Consider the following 22,173-nt stretch of genomic DNA (forward strand, 5'->3'; position numbering starts at 1 on the left):
TCATGTTTTGACGTGCGCCTTTATCTGTCACGACTGTGTCCTCTTTTATTTCTATCATTTTCTCTCTTTTTATAAAAAAATTCAAGTTCTTTTTAACTCGCTCATCATAACGTTCTCAACATACTTCATACATCAATACGTTTGTACATATTAAGGTAGATCATGTCCGTAGGATCGTTTTTTATGAGTGTCTAAATTTGGTTGATTTTGACTCCCTAAGCAAAGATATCATCACGCTAAATTAATGTCAGAGTGATTAATTTAAAATGGTAAATACATTTTTTCAGTTTATTTTTATGGCGAATGAAATTACAAGCCAATAATTGAACGGGGATCCATCACCGACTGAACCCATAATTTCATTCATCCCTGGCTAAAATACTATAGTCTTTTATGTTGAAAATTTCTTCAGAGATCGTAAAGGGAAGACACAAAGGGAAATGGATGAAAAAAAGTGTCATCAATCAAAAGACAGAAAAGAAAAGAAGTTTAATCTTTAACGTAATATTACTAGTAAGACAATCGTCTCGAATTTCATACACTTCATTGTTATTGTGCACTTTTTCATAAACTTCGTAAGAAGCGTTCATTCGTTATGTGGAAAGGTAAACAATTTTTTACACATAGTCCCTATAACTCTGCGTATATACTTTTCTTCATATTTGAACACGTTTATCTAACAAAACAATAAGACAAACCCTTTGCAATTTGATACGCGAGTCAGTCGACTACCCATTGAAACTCTGTGTAAATTTCAAGACTTCCTTAAGAAAATTGTTTCGTGCATGAACTACCTTAGTTTCATTATTGTTTTGGGCAAACAAATTTCCTGAGCTAAATCAAAAACACTTTCATATTTTTCATTGAATCTTTGGAACTTCGCGATGATAAAAACACACAAGACAAAGATCTCTAGAATAAAAAACTCGTTGTGGGTGATTATAAAAAAAAGAACCCTGTCCAAGTATGTCTGAGTCTACCCACGGTATATTAATATTTGAAGGGCAGAGGCTAGAAAAACCCTATATTCTCCGAAGACCGTGACATTCTTTGTTGTGAATAAAGAATGAATGATGGGGTACGAATTGGCATAAAACCTGGATCCAACCTTTTCCGCAGGCAGAAAGCATTTTTTTTTTTTTTTTTTTTTTTTTTTTTGGGACAGACGTTTGTGTAAGCCGTAAAATCTTTGCGGGTGGGTCTTGGCAAGAGTACCGTTTTTTGTTCGTCTGGAATAAACAGGTTCGGGAATTATCCGAAAATCCGCTGCTATATGCAGCTCTGGTACAACACACAAAGGTTGTGGGATAGCTAGAACAGTGGGAAAGCGTTTCGCGAAGACATTAAAATTCTAACGGAGTGGAGCGTACCTGCCCCTTAACCCCGCTCCCCGGCGATCCAACTCGAAGCCATAACAGACCACCGCAGAGAATGCGGAAATTTAAAGCTCAACACTATCACGAGAAGTCGCTCGTCAAGCAGCACCGAGCGCGAGAGACGAAAGCTTTTTTAACCAGGAATCAAGAGGAACCAAGTTTTCGAATAAAATCTTACGTTTCGGTGCTCAAAAAACTGTACACCCGCGGTGGAATGAAAGTGGAGAAGGAACGGATAGGATTCCATAGATTGGATTCTTCAGTGAAGAGGATTTCCGCGGGAATTCGTGGATGGGAAATCTGGGAAAACATTTGTCCGGGTTTGAAGCATGACATGCCTTTCCACCGTTTCATTTGTGCTATATTTTTACAGCGATTTCGAAATAAAAGGTTCTTTTACCGTGAAGTGAACTGAGCAGTTCGTAGCAAATTGTCATACTCAGAAATTCGACATTTCTCTCTCACGTGATCCGTTGAATAGCGCAAGTTTTATAATATTCAGCATTTTCCTCCCTAGTTTCAAATAAAATAGATTTTTTAGTCCCTCAAACTTTCTTGGTATGTCAGATGAAGAGACGTCGAGTGAGTGCACGATGAAACTTCGCGGAGACTGGGTGGAGGAATTAAACTATTTTCACCAATTCGACTTTTCACGAATAGCTTAATCGTAAGTTGAATTAGTTTAACAAAATAGCAGAACGCTGGCGAAAAGTTTGAAATTCAATAACTGTATTTCTCAAAATCCAAGTAGAACGTCAGACAAAATAAATGGTGAGTACGAGTGAAAAAGTTTGTCAAAATAATCTAAAAGTTTCGACATGCAGGAGAATAAAACAATAGTAAAATAGGAAACAGCAATTTGAGAATATTATATGACAGTTCATTGTATACGCGAATACGTAGAGGCTTCTAAAGGCTTTCTCTACGACAGGATGAAGCCAGGAAGAAAGACAGAAGCAGTAATGCGGCAAGTCTGTCATAAAACTAATAGAAACTTTGGGTGGCACTCGACGTACGTACAGCACTATTTTACTCTCGACATACTGCCGCCGGAAGTAGTGAAGATCCTGCTTTCTACACCCGCGTCGCACGAGGAGAAGGTGACAACTTGGTCGGCGACATAATCCGAGGAAAAGACATTTTCCTTATACACATAGATATGAAAAATAAAGTCACACGTGGAGAATATGAAAATACGAAGAAAGCAGAAGGTCGAAGGGATGCTCGAAAAAGGGGACTAGAAACGGGCTGAACATATTGCAAATTTCGTGACTTCATATATATAACGACGCTCATGCGATTTATACACGCACGTACGAAGATGTAATAGACGTTTTCGCCCAAAGCGTTGTCACGCGATGAAAATACTGAAAAAAATTTTAAGGGGTAGGTTGATTGTCCCTATGTGAAAGTCCAATTTGACTAAGGGCAAAATGTCCGGAATGCCACTGTACGATTATTGATAAGATCTTTGTCATTCTACGCATGCATGATTGTTGAACCTTAATACGGCCTCGTATCGCTGCGTAGTCGGAAAAATTACGCCCCAACTTTTGCATTAATAATGAAAATGAAAAAAAAAAAAATGGGAGAGAAAAATAATGGAAGAGAAAAACTGTTTTTACGATCAATAATCACGTTTTTCCAATTACTGATTTGCAAAAATTAGGTGCATCTGTCTCACGGAGGGATCATACCTCGGAATACAGTTTTTCAGGAATTTCTGTACCGAAGCTGCAACATAATGCAACGCTTGATAAATATTGAGCTTGTCGAAAATTTGGTTGTTTCAACAGAATTTGTTTATGAATATAGTGTGAAAAAAACTGCACAGTAAATATCACGTGGTTTACGGGTGTTTTGTCATTTTCTGACGAGAATAATTGAAAGTACTGTTCAATGAAATTTAAATTAAGTTTATTTATGAAAAATTTCACAACCTTTGACTCGAGGGTTTGGATGATTATTTAAAAGATCTTCAAGTCCATCGAATATATTTCTAAACGAATTATTTATATTTAAAAAAATCAACAATTTTGGAGGGATTGAAAAAAGAATGTGCGAATTTTTAAGCACAAAGAATGAAGTAGAAGAGAGAATTTGAAAAATTTTGTGGCGCATAGTGAGAGCGGATATCCGAAGGTAACCATGGATATTTCGTGGTTTGGCAAATTGCATGTGAAAATTTCGAAGAATTCGTGAAATCCTTGCAGGGGCGAACAACCCAGATATGAAAGAGGGGCGAGGGGAGAGCGTCGGGGGAGGCAATTACGAGAAATCGATTTGTCGCGATAGCCATCGAGGCCGAAGGAGGCCACGAGAACCAATGATGAGAGGAGAAGAGAAGATATATGGAATCGGGAGAATGAAAGAGATGAGAAGAGTTTCCGTTAATATCGAGAGAAAAAGATAGAAAGGAAGAGAGAAAGCAAGATAAAATCGAGCAGTGACTCATCTGACGAGACGGTGGTATAGTAATAATGGCAAATTGGTTACCGACAATGCGGGATAGAAAAAAAAGGATAGAAATAGTGAAAAACGAGGTCGAATCGGTATCCCTTCTCCCGGAGGTTTCACGCTCGTGAAAAGCGCATCACAGAGCTTTTCCCTCGCATCGAGTAAAATTCTAACCGTTCGCAATATTCCCTCATCACCTTGGCTGAACTTCTCACCCCTCGCCCCCGTACTTTTTTCACTCTGGGATATCGGAGCTCGCGAATCTCCATTTCCGTTTGTCAAATCAACGAGTTTCCGTTTCTTTCTCATAAAAATTGTCTTGCACTTATTCCTTAAGTCGAAAAACTCCGGTTTCCTTCATTCGTTTCATTATAACAAGTTTGAAAAGAATAAGAAACTTCGCTCCTGAGTTAACGCTCGTGTAAGACTTTCTTTTCTGAAAAATTCCTTTGGTACACATCTTTCAGCGGAGGTTAGTTTAGCATTGAAAAGCTCAACCTGCTTCATTTGTTTTATCGACGTACAGCGCAAGAAGAATTTCTTGCTTTCTCAACTTCAAGAATAGATTGAAGTTGACCTGACAGTCTCGGAGCTTCGTCGAGTAACTTCAGGTGTTTTAAATACACCGGTTCTGCAGAAGTTTATTTAAGGTAGATCATGCCCGAAGGATCGTGTTTTACGGGTGTCCAAATTGCATCAATTTTCACTTCCTAATTAAAGATATTATCACTTTAAATTAAAGTTAGAGTTATTAATCAGAAATTGTTAATAAATTTGTTCAACTTATCTTTTGGCAAATAAAATTACTAGCCATTTAATTAACCGGGGATCCATCACTGGCTGAACCCGAAATTTCATTCGTCCCTGGCGAAAATACTATAGTTTTATAAAAAAAATCGCTGTAGAGAGCGCAAAGGGAAAACATGAAGAGAAATAGATCAAGAAAAAAGTATTTATAAATCAAATAAAATTGTAATAAAAGAAAATAGCATAAAATCAAAAAAATAAAATCTAATAAGAGAAATAAGCAAATGTGAAATTATACGAGTGCTCATTACCAATTTCGTTCGATTATTTCCTAAACCTTCATTATATGCTTCATTGTTATTGTGTACTTTTTTCATAAATTTCATAAGAAGTGTTCATTCGTAATATGGAAAGATAAACGATTTGTTACGCATAGTCCCTATAAACCTGTGTATTTTTCTTCTGCGTATTTAAGCACGTTTATGTCAATAACCAATAAAATGAAGCCTTTAAAATTTGATCTGCGAGTCAATCGATTGCCCATTTAAACTCTGTGTTAATGTCAAGACTTTCTTAAGAAAATAGTTTCGTGCATGAACTACCTTAATTAATGCACTTTCGAAATTTCCAATGATTATCAGGAATATATGTCTGTTGGAACGTTCTTGTTGCATTGACTGACCTCGTTCAATTTTCGTCTACAAACAGATCAGATTCGTATAAAATCGAACCAAATTGTCAATAGAGCATGTCGTCGCTGTGTACGTATACGCGAAAATTTATATTGTGTGTATTTCGACTGCTATTTGTTCGTCGAGGGTGGCAGCAAGAGTCAAACAATCATCTCTTATCGTGTGGAGAAGCAAATACCACGAGGCTAGATATCGCTCCCGAGTTTGCGGACACACAAGGAAAGGATAGCAGAAGTATACATAGCTCATGTTTCAGAAGATAGTTACATTTGTTCAGGAAGACAGTGCGCTTCACTCCAACACTAAAACCTAACCACCGTATCGAAGTTGTACTGCACTGATGCAGTTTCGATGTCGGATTTGTCGAAACCTGGTTCCGCCATTCGACAGTTCGACTCGTCAATACATAGTTTCTTCTCCTCTTTCCCTGTATCATTTTTAGTAATTGAACATTTTTTTTTGAAGTGGGAAAATTGCCAGTCGACCGGATGCTGTTTCGTCTATTCACCGGCCACTAAAAGTGAAAAATTGAAGAAAGTCAAGTTCGGCGAATGGAGAATTTCGTTCCGAATCAAAAGATAAGTGCTAACTATTCGATCCATTTTCATTACTCCTCAATTTCTTTGTTTTTTGTTTTTCTTTTTTTTGCTGAATTTTGTATCGCTACGCTGCATGAAGTTGAGTCTCCAAAAGATTGATCGAAGCTCACAAAAATAGAGCACTCACGAGCACGTCATTTATGACCCAAGTATGAAAACAGTTCCGCTGCAGAAATGCCATTAATTATCATCCAGAATTTGCTGGTGTCAATAAGGAGTGATAAAAAAACAGGGAGAATACGGGCAGGGCAATCAATGAAGTTACCAATAATGAGCTCCACTGGAGACACTCTTTACTCATTATTTCAACCCTCTCGTTAACGCTCGACGACGAATGTGCCTACAGTTATTCAGACTCGTAACAAACAGCAACATCGCGCCACGTGGGCCTCCACCCGCGCCTCGGTCGCTTCGTTATTATGCAACGAAGCGTGATGTGTATGATCGATAGCGCGCAGCTTCTGCAGCGAAGAAAAGGACAATGACACCTTTTCTTTTGCTTTTTTTCTCGTTCATTCCGTGAGGCAGACTCGGTGTGTTATTGCGAAAAAAAAGACTCGCGAAAAGATCGGAGGAGCAGCTGGAAATTGTACATGCTTAGATTAACATCCCCGAGGAGGTTCCCACTAAGTAGGTTTAGTATAATTAATATCTGTGGGTAAAGTTAAGAATTTTCTGCAGTCTTTCCAATCTAGGTAAAAAGTAGGTTGTGCAAGCTATTTATGCAGGGCTTCTGGTTTCACTGACTTTAAAAGTCACAAGGCATATACACGAAAAGGAAGAAGAAAATAAGACGAGAGACGAAGAGAAAGAAGAAGTTACAGAGACAACGGGAAAGAGATTAAGAAAAATAGAAGAGTTTGTACGATAACAACGAGTAATCCGAAATTAAAGTGGACCAGAATCCTTATTCCGTATAGTTGCTGTTGCGGCAAGCTCGAGTCAGCATGCAGCGAGGTAAAAGATCGAGAAAGAAAGCGTACGTGTGTGAAAAATAAAATAAACTTGTAATTTTTCACGTTTCCATGAACCGTATACCAGAAATTTCGTGGTTGCTCTGACTTGTGTGAAATTCAGAGGGCTGCGAATATACCTTACAAAAACACTGGCAGGGATTACGATAAGAAGAAACGATAAGCCACAGAGAAGTCCTTCTACTTTTTTGTACACTCGGAAAAGCATATTATATAGAACCCGAGCTCTGCCAAGTGTATATAATTATCATTATAATTTCACACATGTACGCACCGACAAAGCAACTGATCCGTGCTTTCCTCGTATTTTTTCTCCCCACTTAAAAAGTGTATCTGTCGGTCCAGTAACTCGTCGAAGCTCTGCTAATTTTTTTCGAACTTCCTATTTGCGGTGTTTTCCTATGGACTATTTTTATTGGCTCCACTTATTTGTGTAGAATTTACATTTTTTTTTACCTTGAAAAAAAAACGCATGTTGAAAAAAGTTCCAGGCAGATTAGCAGGCTTGAAAAACCATTGCAATTTTTGCAGTATCTGCATATCTATCTTCAGTCGTCAAACTGCGATACTTTCACGTATACAATTTGGATGGAAAGTTTTTTGTTTCGCCGTAAAAGAGGAGCAGAAGCGCACGCATTGTGGAGGAAAATATTTCTGGCTTCAAAGCAGCTCCAATAACAGTATTTTTTGCGATTTCTGATATTCCATATCTTTCGTATCTGAGATCCTGATTACCCACTTTATTTTACGGCTGACCGACCATGTCTTTCTGCTGAGCGAGCTCCGAATAATTTAAAACCGTGTAGAGGTAGAAAAAAATCGTAGCATTAATTGAGTTGGATAAAAAGTGATTTTTGCGTATCTCGCAGCAGTACTCGTCGTCTGAGTTAATGAATTTATTAATTTGTCCTGAGCCAGAGGCCAGACAACGTTCGAGCTCGTATAAACAATGAAACGCGGGTTAAGCGCCAGTCTGAGCGCAAATAAAAAAGTTTCGGAACTTCGTCTTTCCCTCTTTTTCCAGCATCCCTGTCCATCAGTTTGTGCGCGATATTTTCTCTCTTTTTTCTTCCTAATCTTTCCCAACGCTTATCCGAAAGTCCGCTATGGGTTTCCGACCGAGAGTGATGAGACTCTCGGGTGAAATTACTCGGAATGGGAATTAGCGGAAACACCCGAATCGGACCACAAGCGAAGGATACCGAAAGAGGGATTTAGCTTAATCCAATATACATTATCCTCTCTCACATCCCTTTCGGCCACCCCCATTTTTCGGTACGCAAGAACGTCGTTCATTGAAACGTCGTCATCGTTCTGTAAAAACCATAGAAACAAGCTGCCATCGCGAATCAAATGCCAAAACGAATTGGACGACGTGCGAATAAAATATGCCGAAAAATTGTCACTTTTTTTCATAGTTTACACTATAACGTGTGACACGCCCTGGAATCGTGATGATCATCGTGTCATTATCGCTCAAAATATATCAAAGATACTTTTGCTTCTTTCCATAATTCTTTTCCCCCCTAACAATTCGTAATAAAGTGCAGAATAAAGAATCATCTCCCGGCTGTACACCAACAAAGCTCTTTTTAATGTGGAAGCTTTTCGATGCTCTTAGTGGAAATCTTTATATCCATGCTGCTCGTTTCCAAGATTTTACGATCGGTCGCCCTTCCGAAAAGCCTATACGATGGGTAACATATACGTGTGTACGTGCTATGTACGGTCTAGGAATTTTAACGATTCTTTTTTGCGGTGGGAAAAAAGTTGGAAGTGCTAGAAAGAAGGAACGATGGGGAGGATGATCTCGTTATCGGATTTTACTGTTCATACATCTGCATGTATAGTTCTTGTAAGTGAGTCCGCGGATCGATGCCTTTTTGTCGTCGTGTTTCAACCGTTGAATACTCTGCGTAAATTTTGAGCGAAAATAAAAAGATCTTGCACTATTCCACGCTTTTCCACTTTTACCGTCCATTTTCTTACCTCGCTACAGGACTCAATCATGACATTTTTTTTACGATCTCGACTCGTACTTACGGTCTTGGAAAAGAGTTTAATGTTCCCCTTCCCTCCACTGTGTTCAAATTGCATTTAGGTGCCAACGTTACAATTTTTACTATTACGAGATCGAATGCGCCCCGTTTCAATATGAACGTTTTATATTTTCGTTGGACAAACTGGCGGAACGGTAACGGGCAGTAACCTGGAATATTTCTTAGCCTGGTTTACCTTCGGAATGTCGAATCGTTACGCTCAATGTTTTTCGAACGATTGTGCTGCGACAAGTTTATTTTTTGTGGGAGTTTGCAACGTTCTTCCGGCGCAATTTTCTCCGAGAAACGCATCACAGCAACGGGCACTCGTTGATGTTTTGAAAGGAGGATTTTCGATTAAGTTTTCAGGCGCGAGCTGTTCTTGATGTCGTTGAAACAATGTAATTTGTTGGAGAAATTAGCCGTTGGAGTTATTGAGAAGTGAAGTAATGACTGGCACAATTCTCGAGCCAACGATCCTCGGGAACATGCTACGAACTGAAGAAAAGATTCAGTAATTTCGTCGTTGATAAATCAGTGTTAAACTGATGAGCTCGAAGACATTTTACGAGCCGAGTAACAATAGTACCTCTTAAATTGCCACAGATAACGGTCCAAGTTTGCAGCAAACGTTGCACTTAAAATTTAACATCACGATCGTTATACACCTTCCGGAGGTGAATTAATCCGTGCTGATAGATGAAGAAAGGTTACACCTCGGATTGAACACTCGGGAGTTGAGTTTCGTGTCATAATCTTGCGAAACTTGAGACGATAAGAGAGAACGATCTTGGGATTCAGCGTTAACATGAAAGCTGTACGTGAAAATGCATCATTTACAATAGGAAACGCGATCCAACATTTTCTTTCGTGTTAAATCGATTTTTCATGGAACCAGGTCGAGGCTATTGATCGAAGAATAAGGCGAATCTAATAATAATCGGTGACCGGTTCCAATGGCTCGGGATTCGATCACCAATTACTAATAACTGTCTCGTCCAGGGTGACGATAATTGGGGAGAATTGTAACTGTCCCTAGAAGCATTGACGTTTGTAAGGAAGCGTCGCGACGTCTGAGTGAACAAAGTCTGATTTTATTTCGCGACATAGAAGCTGCCAGTCCGAATGGCATAACAAAGAAACGAAAAAAGGTAAAGATAAGCCGGAAAGGAGATCGAGGTGGTATAGAATTTTTCGAGAGTCACGACCAGAGAAAAGTAAATGAGACGCTGTCTGACCTTGCTCACGAAGATCGAAGATAATAAGGCTCGGAGGATTTCCTCGGGAATTCAAACAACCCCTATTAGGATAACCAGACATCGACTGTTGCCATGAAAAGATATTTTCCCTTCTTTTATTCCTGTGCTCTTCTTGTGTTTGCTCTACCGATTTGTTTCGAGGAAAATAACTGACGCGCGTCAATATAAGAGAGATGAAATCCGATTCAACCCACCCCGAGATTCCCCGTCGATGTTTCTTTTTTAAGGTCGATAGCCTCTGTACTGCAAAATTACTTTTTCCTTCTCATTCCCACCGGACACAAGACGAAGAAGAAGAAAAGGCGTTATTGACTGTTTTGCTTCAACCGCGTTGCTGAGTTATTTTGACGAGCACACCGTGTAAAAACAACTAGGAAAAATGTCAACCGTATTCCCGGTAGTTGGGACGATGATTTGCTGCCTAGGAAAAATGTTATATTAGGGCCGGGACGTCTCCTCGAGTACTCGCCTTAATGGGCTTCGTCGAAAAATATACTCTGTGCATTTTAAATGTATATCGTACCGAAAGCTTGTTTCACTCTGCCATTTTTTCTCTCGACTCTTCTCCTCCTTCTCCCTCTCGCTCTTACTCGACTTCCTCGCGACAAGAGCACCTGGACTTTCCCTAATTTGTTTCGTCTCTGTCTCTACTTACATTCCGGTTCAACGAACCTCAACCTCAAAGCTAAGAACGCGAAAGCTTCGGCCGTTTCAGTGGACACTGAAAGCTGAAGGACTGCGTTAAATCTTCGTCTACTTTATGAAACGACTCCACGTTTTTAAGAGCCCTTTCGACCATTCCACCTTGACGTTGATATTATCGACGTTTCTGGATTTCACTATTCATCGACGAATTGATTTTCATCGAATGAAATAAATCAACAAACACACGATCAATGAAAAGTCCTTTTTCGCGACTCAATGTCTCAAATCAAACAGAATTTCCGGCTCGTGAATTCGAGCTTTGTCTATCTAACTCTTTTTTTAATTTAATCGAGCCCGCCCGCTTGAGCCTCGAATTCTTTTTCCAGAAGCTTCATCTACGAACATATATACATTGAGTGTTGTATGTGAACGTTTTTTAAATGAGTTTGAGCCTCTCGTTTCACGAAATAAGGACATGAACGAGAAAGCGAGCTCGGTAAATGTGATGCGCTATCTAGCGCTTCCACTACGAGCGTTCCGAGTGTTAGTACGGTAGAAAGAGCGCGCCTATTTCCCCCTCGTTTCTCGTAATCCCATTAAACGTGCTTTCGGTGTAAGGGTTGAGGACTAAGTGCCGGTTTATAGACATTTACCAACATGGAGCACACTTCGTATCACTAATACCAATACCGCTGTCGCTTTTCTTTTTCCAGCTTTTACTTGAGGGGTGCAACTGAATATTTACTGTTTAACTAGAAATTACGAGGATCAAGTTTTATGGATAAATTTTAACGCGGAATATCGGTAAGTCTTTTAAAAAAATCACAGACGCAATTTGATTTGCTATGTGAATTCAAACTTTCGTTGAATAATCAAGATCATTGAATCAAAACAAGAAAGGGGATTGCGCTAATCAACATGATTGATATACACGGAGAAAACGAAGCTGAAAATTCTAGAGGAAAGTACTAGGAATATAGTATCACGGGGACAGTATTGATGAACTGGATTGTAGCATTAATTCGAAGAGCAGTAATAAGAATTGTTTTATTCGTCACAGTAAAAAGACCAATACTCATACCTTTTATTCAAAAGACTTAAAAATGTTTTTCTCTATAAGCATAATCAAAAATGTTTTCAGTCACTACAAATGTTTATGTTGTAAAATATGCTCGGGTAAGCCTGAAAAAAAACTATGTGTATGGTAAAATGTCACACGTATTCGGGGCATATTCGCGTATTTGTCACAGAATTTACAAGCTGACAGTCCAAATTTGTGATTTACAGTAAATTTCGACTTATTGCTAGTCTGACATGATGAATAACTCTCGGGAACAAAACGAAATATAGTTGTGACGCTATCTTTAGAATTGAAGGGACGAAAAATGGTAAAATTCAAAAAATACTATGCTCTTTGTAATCGGTGGTTAAATACTCTGAAGGTTCTTGAAAAATAATATATTCCTCACTATAAAAAACGAATCTGTTTTCTCCGTGTAGTTGATTGCGAAAAATGAGGAGTTTGGTCATAATTGATGAAAAATGGAAGGTCTGACTGAAAAGGGGTGCGAATTGGTACATGCACGTCGCGATAATAAATACTCGACCTCAAATGGTGAATAATTAGTTTGAAAAACCCCATAAACAAGCTTTGCATTAGGTACATAATCTTGTTAAATTATCTCGCAGTGAAACGTGACGTTTTTTCTTGTTGCACGTAGAGGAAAAACGTGTTATTAAACCACCCTCTGGATAAACGAGTGAATCACTCTGAAACAAAAGTAGAGAGCATAGAGTGGAAAAGTATCAGGTTTTATATGTTTTTTATAGATGGTTTGATGGCAGGATCAATATAACAAGGGATGTTTTTTCCTTGAACAAGAACGTATTCCGACCGCAAAGAAGTGCAGGCTAAAATGGAGATACTGATGGGTGCGCAGTTTCCTTGTTCAGGAAAATTTACCACGTGTCTTGTTGTGGCAAGATATTTGATGAAAAAGTATTAACCAGCATTACGAGAATGAATTTTTTTTATGTAGAAAAATTGCGATTGAGATTCAGAAAGAATTCGTGCCAACGGGAAAATATTCGAGTTATGACGGAACGAGGCAGATTGTGCCACAGCTGATATTTTCCATTCAACCTCACGCTCAGATTTTTCTACTTGAAACATGAAATTAATTGTAGAACACATTTACGACCATTGATTGTGGGACGTCAAAATAATGAGCGTCACGGATCTTCGATTTCATTATCCACAGGATTTTATTTATAAACAACAGACTGTGAAATCTCGTGCCCAAACAGAGTTAACCCGTAGACATCACGCTCCCTTTGAGGTCACACACTCACCACACTGGTGCAAATTTGCAATTCTTCGACTTTTCAAAACTCTTTCTTTCACCCATGAATTTATGGAATTAATCTTACAACGAGTCTTTTTAGGGGTAACAATTTCTTAGTAATCGATTACAATCATTAAAAAAATTGAAAAATCAAGTTTTATTATAAAAAAATGGCCAAATTAAAGAAAAGAATTTGGAAGTTCTAGACACTTGAAATTTCCATGGGGTAGACACCAACGTGATGTCTACGGGTCCATCAACCGTTTTCATGGGCTTCGCACATTGTAATAGTGAACGAGTACCACGAAGACGGACGAAGCTTGCGCAAGTTTGAAAAAAAAACCGTTTACACTTGATTGAGTTGGCCTATTTTTGATGCTCGAATGATTTTAATACTTTGCGAACCTTACATGCGGATAACACAAACGACGTGATCGTTTATTCTTATATGAACGACAACGATGGACTTGAAGGGTTTATCGTTGACAATTTATCGGTGAGTAGGTAAGAGTCGAGCACGACGTGCTGTTTTTTTTTTTTTTTTTTTTTCCAGGTGATTTGACAGAAGCATTGATCGGGAAATCCAATTCGCAAAAACGAAATTTGAAAAATACTCTCATGTACGCAGCGAAAATTACCTTACTGGGAATCCAAATAAGACTCGAGGTTTTTGAGTTTTAAGGAGTTTGAGTTGCTGACACGTCAATTTATTACGCTCGGAATACAAATATATAAAAATATGAAGACTTTGAAATACAATGGACCTTTGTTTTGTTTTACCTTCGGTAAAATTTTCAATTCGGTGCAGATTTTTCTCGTCGTGATAAAAAGTTGGATTAGCGTTCGATATAACGAACGTGGAAACTGTCAAGCGCAGGAAGCTTGCCGATTGAATTTTTCGACGGGTTCTTTTCCCCGCCTAACAGCCAATCACGTTCGGGAAGAAAAACGTAGCGGGAGAAAGAACGAGAAAATTTATCAAAAATAAATCTTCAAGACGCGAACGAAGACGAAATAGGGAATAAATCGATTATACAAGCCGTTAAGACTACTTCAACTGACCCGCAGCTTCGCTAGCTCGCGAGAAAAGATTAATCTCTTTCTAACGTTCGATATATATACAGACTTAAATTGAGACCTCCGCCGACGGTAGTTGACATAATAAATCTTCGATGGGAGAGCGAGACCACCATTCGAAGCCTGCCACATTTTAAAGTCACAACTCTTTTCAAACGCAGTATTTTCTACTTTTGTTTCTCTTTGCTTTCCTTTCTCTTTTGCTTGTATCCTAAAGCACGTCACATCTTCAGTGCTCTCATTTTACGAGCCTATTTTCAAAGTAAATACTCCAAAAGAGACAACAGTCGAATGAAAGTTTTAAAGAGAGTCGTGTAGGTACCGGGTTTTTGTATAACTTGAAGAAAAAAAAAATCTGTTACATTGTGCTCCTTACAGTCCGAGTTATAGGCTGCCTATAAAAAATCATTATTTCAAAATATTTTCCGCAGTAAGTTTTCGTTGTTTAGATCGTAAAAAGCGGTGGTTTTATTCCCCGCTTTCTACACGTTTAATGAAAGTCTCCGCAGGAATTTCGTAGACAAAATATACTGTTCTTGAGGCAGGGTTAAAAATCCGAATTAACAGTAACCAGAAAGCTCAGAATTCCGCAATTACTAGCTAGTACTCGATATACTTTCGAAAATTAGTAATACTGAAATTTCGTTAACGGATTTATTATTGAACCAAAATAAAAAATACGAATAAGACGATAAAAATGATAAAACCTGCTAATAAAACATCGGCATGAAAACATAAGACAAAAACAACAATGAACTTCCTAAAATTCAAAATTCTGCGTTCATCTTTGTGCATTATTTTTTGATCACATTGCCGATATTTCATGTATAAATTGTTTAGAAAATATTGAATATTGTTTTCGTACAAGACTCAACGTCAATGTGATTTTCATGGAAAAGTGTAGCTTGTCGTTAAGTACATAAAGGAAATAAAATGCACAAGGAAATATTGCAATAAGAGTGAATGAGAGTGCGCGGTATAACCGAGCACATGCAAGAGCGAGTATTCCTTTGATCTTGCGCTTATCCCTCTCCATTCCGTATTTTTGCTGTGGTTTTGCTTCAGGGAGAGTCTTAGGGGTTTATACCTCTACACGTCTGTTATACCAAACCACCGAGAGAAACGAGACTATTGTCCTGAAAACCACTCCTGCGCCTACGGCTTCAATACTCCCCTCTGAAATTACTGTCCATATAACGATAACGGCAGAGTTCGATGTACGTGACTCTACTCTGAAAGCGAGTTGACATTTTTGTCTCTCTATCGCGCACTTGAATCACACAAAATTCGTATTCATCATGATCGCGTTTTGTGCCGATAATAGTATGCATGGCAAGAGTATTTTTTTCCGTATTATCGACATGCTAAGGTCGATCGTTCAAATTATTGTAGTCTATGAAAATGGTCGCGTAACAAATGTGGGGGTGCAGATGAAATTTTTCATCAGAGGACCCTTCGCGACGATGGTCATGACGAATAAAAAGACTCAATTTCAGTAAATTATTGCAACGATTAACACAGTAATGAGATATTCAAGGAGAAATTAAAACCAAAAAAGATGCGCTGATTCGTCCTCCCAAAGTGATAATTACGCGGTGGCATGGTATTTCTCAGAAGTTGAGAAAACAAACTTGATGATAAATAATTCTGTATAACCGTTGCATCTATTGATCAAAACGGCTTTTCTCACCCCAACAAGTTTTCTCGCAGAACGAATTTTTTTCATGGCTGATATGAGCGACGGAAAATATGGGGCAGTGTGTATGAAATATATCAAGTGTGTACCACAACCGGTATATACGTATATGACGTTTCTTACGACGCTCGAGATAAGGGTAGAAAGAAAGGGTGGCTATAACCTGGTCTTCGTAGCTCGTGGAACGAAAAGAGAAGGAAAACAGATACGCAGAGAGAAAGGGAGAGAGAGAGCTTTGACGTCAGGAAAGAGCTTTTCTCAACTCGAGAGCAAAGTCGCCCCCTCGAGAGCCAATGAAAGCAGAGGGAGAGCCAGAAAAAGAAGAGGGGAGGGGGGAGAGGGGGGGGGGGGTAGGAGGAGAGAGAAAGAGAAAAACGAAAATATGTGACGCTTGTTACAGCTCGCACTATATAAAATTGGAGAGAACAGAGAAAGGAGTGACTACTTTGACGAAGTGCTAATATAGCGAGACTAACAAAAGAGGAAAGGAAAAAAGTGAAGTCAACGACTCGTGGAGCCCTCACATCGATTGCTAATATTTAAAGCAGCCGAGGTCGGATGAGAAGCAAGTTTGATAGGCGAATACGAAGCTTTCGGACCAGATAGAAGAGGGCTAATAATGTCTCGAAAATTCCATGAAATTGGAACTAATGAATGCTTAAAATTCTTCGAAATTATTCGCTGGTTTCAAAGTCCCAGCGGATGATGATAAATTGCGGTAAGAAATGAGAAATATCCTGGCGTAATATTTGATTGTGTATGCTCCATTTTCAGTGCGTATTTGAGGATCGGAAATACTCCTGCCAATAGTGATAGCAGCAATTGAACATGGCTTGGTGGTTTTAATTCTCTTTTGTAAGGAATAATGAGTGAGAAATCGAGTTTTGTGCAGCAGTTTGCCTACTGGAAGTCTGAAATGAATGTTCGAGCACTTGAATAATTCAATGGATTGAAAGAGGATCAAATATTGGATGAAAAAGAGAATAAAAATCGAATTGCTGACATAAAATCGACAAGCAATTGGTCCAACGTGGATTATTGGTTTTGTCTGGTTTCCCTTCGAAAAAATTCCAGCTTCAAGTTGAAAACAGAGCATAAAATGGGAATATACGGAGCTGTACACGTACGCAGTATTATAAAATGTAATAAGGTAACCCACAGCCGAGCAGGAATCGAAGCAGGAAGGAGGTGAAAAAGAGAGAGGGAGGAAGCGGGAGAAGGAAAAGGGAGGAGAGCAGGAGTGCCCAGGAATCTGGTCTCACGGTTTATCCAATTAGGAAACCGGTAAAAAGGGGTTGGAAATTTAGTGGTTCATTAGACTCGGAGGAACAGTTGAAAATTCTAAATCCAGGCAAACGATGTCGTCTTCGCTTAATCTATAGGTTTGGACCACGTTATAGTAACGCAGGTTGGTATTAGGCCATTAAGGAGGGAAGCTTCGGTACGAAATCGCGTGATTAGGTTAACCTGCCATCCCAAATTTCCGTTCACCTATACTCTCTTTCTCCAAATTTCTTTCCCGGCTGAGGAAAGTTCGGGGTCTCATGTTTTTACAATCCTCTACATCGGATGCTCGGCAAACGAGAAGCATCAACCGTTTAATATCGCTCATCACGCGATACACATTTTAGTTTGCGATATGTACTTTGAAAAACCTCGAGAAAAAAGAAATTGCTTTTCCGCAACGTTACAGTAATCTGAAAATAATGATGATGGCTTGAAAATGATCCGTTTACTGCAACGTGTCAATGGTTAAAACTGGAAAAACATGCTCGCATGTTGAAAAATCGAGACCGTAAAACTCTAACTGCCAAAGTACACGGAGAAGAAAGAATCTAAAGCATCCCTCTCCGCTGTGGTTAACTGGAAGAGAACAAGAGGAGTGTTTAAAGTTTTCTCTTTGATGATGTCTGAACTGTGTACACGTATGCGCATACCAACGGCAATCCATCACGCTAAATGTGACAGCGAAATGCACCACTGTAAAGTTCTATCTGGGGGTCCGTCATAGCATGCTTGGAGGGTTGCTTTAAAGTTACATTCGCAGACCCACCGACGCGACGTTCGTGAGTTTGTACATGTGTCGTAGAGAGATCGAGATGGAGGAGAAACGAGGGTATTCGAGTATGAGAAACAATTTAAAGTCGAGCATGAACAAAATACACGAAAGATTATCAGGATTTGAGGATCTAATGACAGAGTAAACTTATTTGTAATCTCAATAAGTTTCATCGAATGCAATCTTGTTTATTTCGTTGAGAGCGAACGGAGGTTGTTATTCCGACAAAGTTTCTCGAAGGTAAAGTGTAATAACGAGGATTACGAGTTCCAGAAAGGCGTAAAAACATTTTACGTTTCTTCGGTAGAAATTAGAAACAGTCCCAACAGTTGATAGTCCGTTAAACTAAATACTAAATAAATGAGAGAAGTTTCAAGTTCGGAAAGCTATTTCTCAGGCAATCAGGTTTTATCTGGTGGAAAATCAATCATATTTACGGTTGGAAACAGGAATAAGAAGGATTAGGAGAAAAAGAGATGTAAGAAGACTGTAGCAAGTTGTCTCTTGAGGGAAAACTTGCCTCAGCGTCTGATACCAGAAAGTATACGAGGTGGCTTGAATGTCGTCTCTGGTGGCTCAATTCACCTTCCTCATTTGCCAGGCTGTTGCATTGTCCCAGTGAGGCCGTGACAGAAACGGAGAAGAGAGAGAGAGAGAGAGAGAGAGAGAGAGAGACAGAGGCTATAAATCGATTCCTGGCAAACAAAAGGACTAGCAAACAAAACCACTGGAAGTATGCGTGTTAAATTGCGTGTGTTGCATTCCATTGTACCCCCCTCGTCCTATATTTATTTATGGATATCGACTTTCAGCTCGAAGGAGGGTTACACCCACATAATTTTCCTAATAAATGATGTAGGTTGCGATGATTCCTAACCAACAACTCTGCATGTAAATAGTTAATAAAATAAGTTTTCAACTTCCCCATGCAGAGAGCCTTGGCCTCTCCCAATTTGAACGTGTCTTGGCGTGGATGCGTCTGTATGCTGGTGTGAGAGACGATCGTATACACAAATAAAGATCTGAAACTAAGTAACACAAACCGGACCACGGTTAGGGCTCGCGTTAGTCCGTAGCTCTCATATGCATAAATGCAAATCAACAAGAAACTCAGAAAAGAGTGTAGCTCCAATTGCCTCATGGGCGAAGTAATCTGGTTTACGTTCCAGCCGAAGAAGTGTGCACTAGAATACAAATATGGTGCAAAGTGATAGACGGAGGTAAACCATCGAAATTATCACGTCAAATAGTGTACGACCTTTTCTTTCCTGCTACTTGATATACGTATCCATCAAGCTAGTGATTATAGCCCGACGAGGCTAAACCTTCGATCCACGTGACTGTGCCAAGCCAACTGGTACGCGAAGCAACCCCTTCTCTCTAAACTATACGAGCCCCTTGGCTATGCATGCCTCGAACGAACAATGGAAAGAGACGAGGCCTCCAACGAGCAACCGCGTGAACCATTCTCCGGCACAGACACGCACTAAGTTACACGCAAACATCGGAGCCTCTCTCACTACCGAATGACGCACACCATCGGAGTACGTGCGTTTTCAAGGGGTGAAGTACACATGTACCCGAGTGCGAGGAGAGCCTCCGAAGAATCGTGTGGGTTAACATACGTGCAAAAGACGAAGGAGCCTTTCGGCCCTGCGAGTAAACCTATTGGACACGCACAAACATCGACCTCTGGTGGAGCAACGAGTGGCACGAGAGCTTTTCCACTTTCAGCCTCTCCCCTCCAACATTTCAACCGCCCCCTAGGCGTCCCCTTTTCAACACAACGCGAGCTACTACTGGGTGTGTCAACAAGTGTCTTGGCACCAGTTCTCACGCTCCACTTTCACTCCATTTTTCCTCTTTTCCTTTGCTCTTATTTTTTAACACTTTTTTTCATTGTTTTTCCAACGAGTTTTATCATCTCGTGAGCCAACACGTGGACCCACTTATTTTCATGGAATGTTCGATGTCATTTGAATTTTTATCGGTTCATGAATCGCCATAGGAAACTACATGACGTGACTGTTTAATTTGCCTAGTTTGCTCTACATTATTCGAGATTCCGTGCTCGGATAAACCTGTACAGTTGTTATTCGAAAACATTTATCAAGTGATTCGTTGCTCCTGGGCGATTCGAAACAGCTGAGGTTTGCCTCGAATTTTACTGATGACACAAATTTTCAGGCTGAATCGAGAGTGATTCAGAGACAATCGACTTTCAACGATGTCAACACGTGCAACGAGAGAAACCCTTTCATATCCCATTCGGGCATTCCAAAGGCTCGTTTCCCGTAATTTCCTATGGCCCAACGAAAGACCCCACGAAAGAGCGCATCAGGCAAAAGGACGCGATTGATTTGATTGTAATTAGCCTGGATCGATTGCCGCGTCCAGAACTAGAGCACAGGAGAGGGTTCTTCCTGCTTTAGAATCGCCAATCAAGAGGTACAACTCCCTCGGAATACAATGATAGAAGAGAATTTGCTTCTGGTGCGAGTACGCTGACTCGTTTTATTTCCAATCGGAGCACCTCTCATCCACTATTCATCCATACATCTCGATAGACGACCAGTCCATTGTAAAGCAACGGTACTGTATTAGTTGTAGGTTAGAATGCCCTTCTGTTAAATTTCCTGCTCTACGAATGAAACAACGAACGAGCTTCGGCGAACGATGCTGAAACTCTCCAATCGAGTGTACCAATGTCCTTGTTCCGAGTGTCATTCGAAGAGTAATTTCAAGCATTTACTGCGAATACAGTCCTGGCTAGAAGTATCATAAAAATTCCCGTTGTCATCGCTCACAAATGGATTTATCATTTATCGAATATTATTGAAGCATATCTCGATAACTGGAGCTCCCATAACCGAAAATTCGTCAAAATTTTCATCGACTTTTATTTAACAACGGTGAGACATTGTTTTCGAATTACAATTCATCGAAAATAATGCAGAGATGTACAAAAAGTTCGAAAACACTATTTTACTGTAGTAATCAACAGTTTTCTTCTGCTCCAATAGACGTCGATTTTACAGATAAATTCAATTGTTCAGTAAAGTTTATCTGACAGGGTCCCGGATAAGCCTAAAATTTCTTCCCAACAACCCTGTTGATTTTTTTATTCGATTTACGTACGATTTTTGCAAACGACTGTACATATCCTCTTGAGTACAGAACTGTAGTGCAGAGAAAGCGGATTGCAGTTATCATCGAAGCGAGTTAGCCTCTCGTAGAATTTTCAACAGACGCAGTGGAAAGCCTGACCAATCATGGAAAACAAAAAGCGAATGAAAATGTACAAAGAGAGAAGGATGCAAACAATTTTCCTCTGATTAGGTAGCAACTCGATTTTCCTCGATTTCTCTAATTGTCGACAAAATGAAAACTGTTCGGCTCTCATGTGTTTTTTGCTAATCCATAAAGTTGGGGGCTTTGTATGGAGAGGAAATTTTGAAAATGTTTTATCTCTTACCTCGAATTACCACGGCGTTGTGCGTCATCGACGTTATTGCCGTGGTGGCGATATTTCCAATTACGAGAAAAGAAAAAATATATGTATTTTTATGTATGTAGATATACATATATATATATATCTATATCAGGTACCACCGGTGACACTGAATGGAAATTTAATGGCTACGAAGCCTCAAAAACGAGAATGCTCGTAATGCGATTCATTACTCTTTTTTTTTTCACGTCTAGCACACTCGCGCACTTATCCTCTGTGTGTATGTATGCGTAGGCCGATCAGCACTTTTCGTTGTCGTTTTATTTGCCTTTATCATTCGTCGTAAGTTATAAATGCCTTGATTAAATCGATTTAAAGTTTTTAGCAATTCGTCGATCACACTTAAACATTTGCGATGATATTCATTTGATACTTGTGTATGCATGTATTTATAGAAGATAATATTTATTTATGTACGTACGAGTTTTTAAAATTTTAATAAATTGAATTTTATTGAAACTTGAACGATTACTAGTAATTGACAATATTAGATTGGTCGTTGAGTGTGTATCGTTCAAACGGATCCTATGACCCCGATTATAATTTTTATATACACGTTTATATATTTCGGTACATATGTATACATGTACATATGCATTTGTGCGTATTTATATGTATACATATGTATCCATATATACGCATACACATAAATATGCAATTATATTTACTTCTCTTCACTATTCATCGATATTCCACT

General features: G+C 39.3%; 1 protein-coding gene across 12 annotated transcripts in view; it reads right to left on the reverse strand.

Moving 5' to 3' along the window:
* unc-13 overlaps positions 1–22,173 on the reverse strand; it is a 271,226-nt gene that overhangs the window by 105,717 nt on the left and 143,336 nt on the right. For 7 of the 12 annotated variants that reach the window (XM_043422137.1, XM_043422138.1, XM_043422135.1 and 4 more), the window contains exon 1: positions 21,441–21,542. The exons of 2 other annotated variants lie outside the window; for them this stretch is intronic. The gene's annotated coding sequence lies outside the window, so the exon portion shown is untranslated. Of the gene's footprint in view, positions 1–21,440; positions 21,543–22,173 lie in introns of those variants that run through there. 3 more of the 12 variants (XM_043422139.1, XM_043422136.1, XM_043422134.1) reach the window with 1 other exon arrangement.

The sequence above is a fragment of the Venturia canescens genome, chromosome 6 (genome assembly GCF_019457755.1).
Source record: "Venturia canescens isolate UGA chromosome 6, ASM1945775v1, whole genome shotgun sequence".
Taxonomy (NCBI): Eukaryota; Metazoa; Arthropoda; class Insecta; order Hymenoptera; family Ichneumonidae; genus Venturia; species Venturia canescens.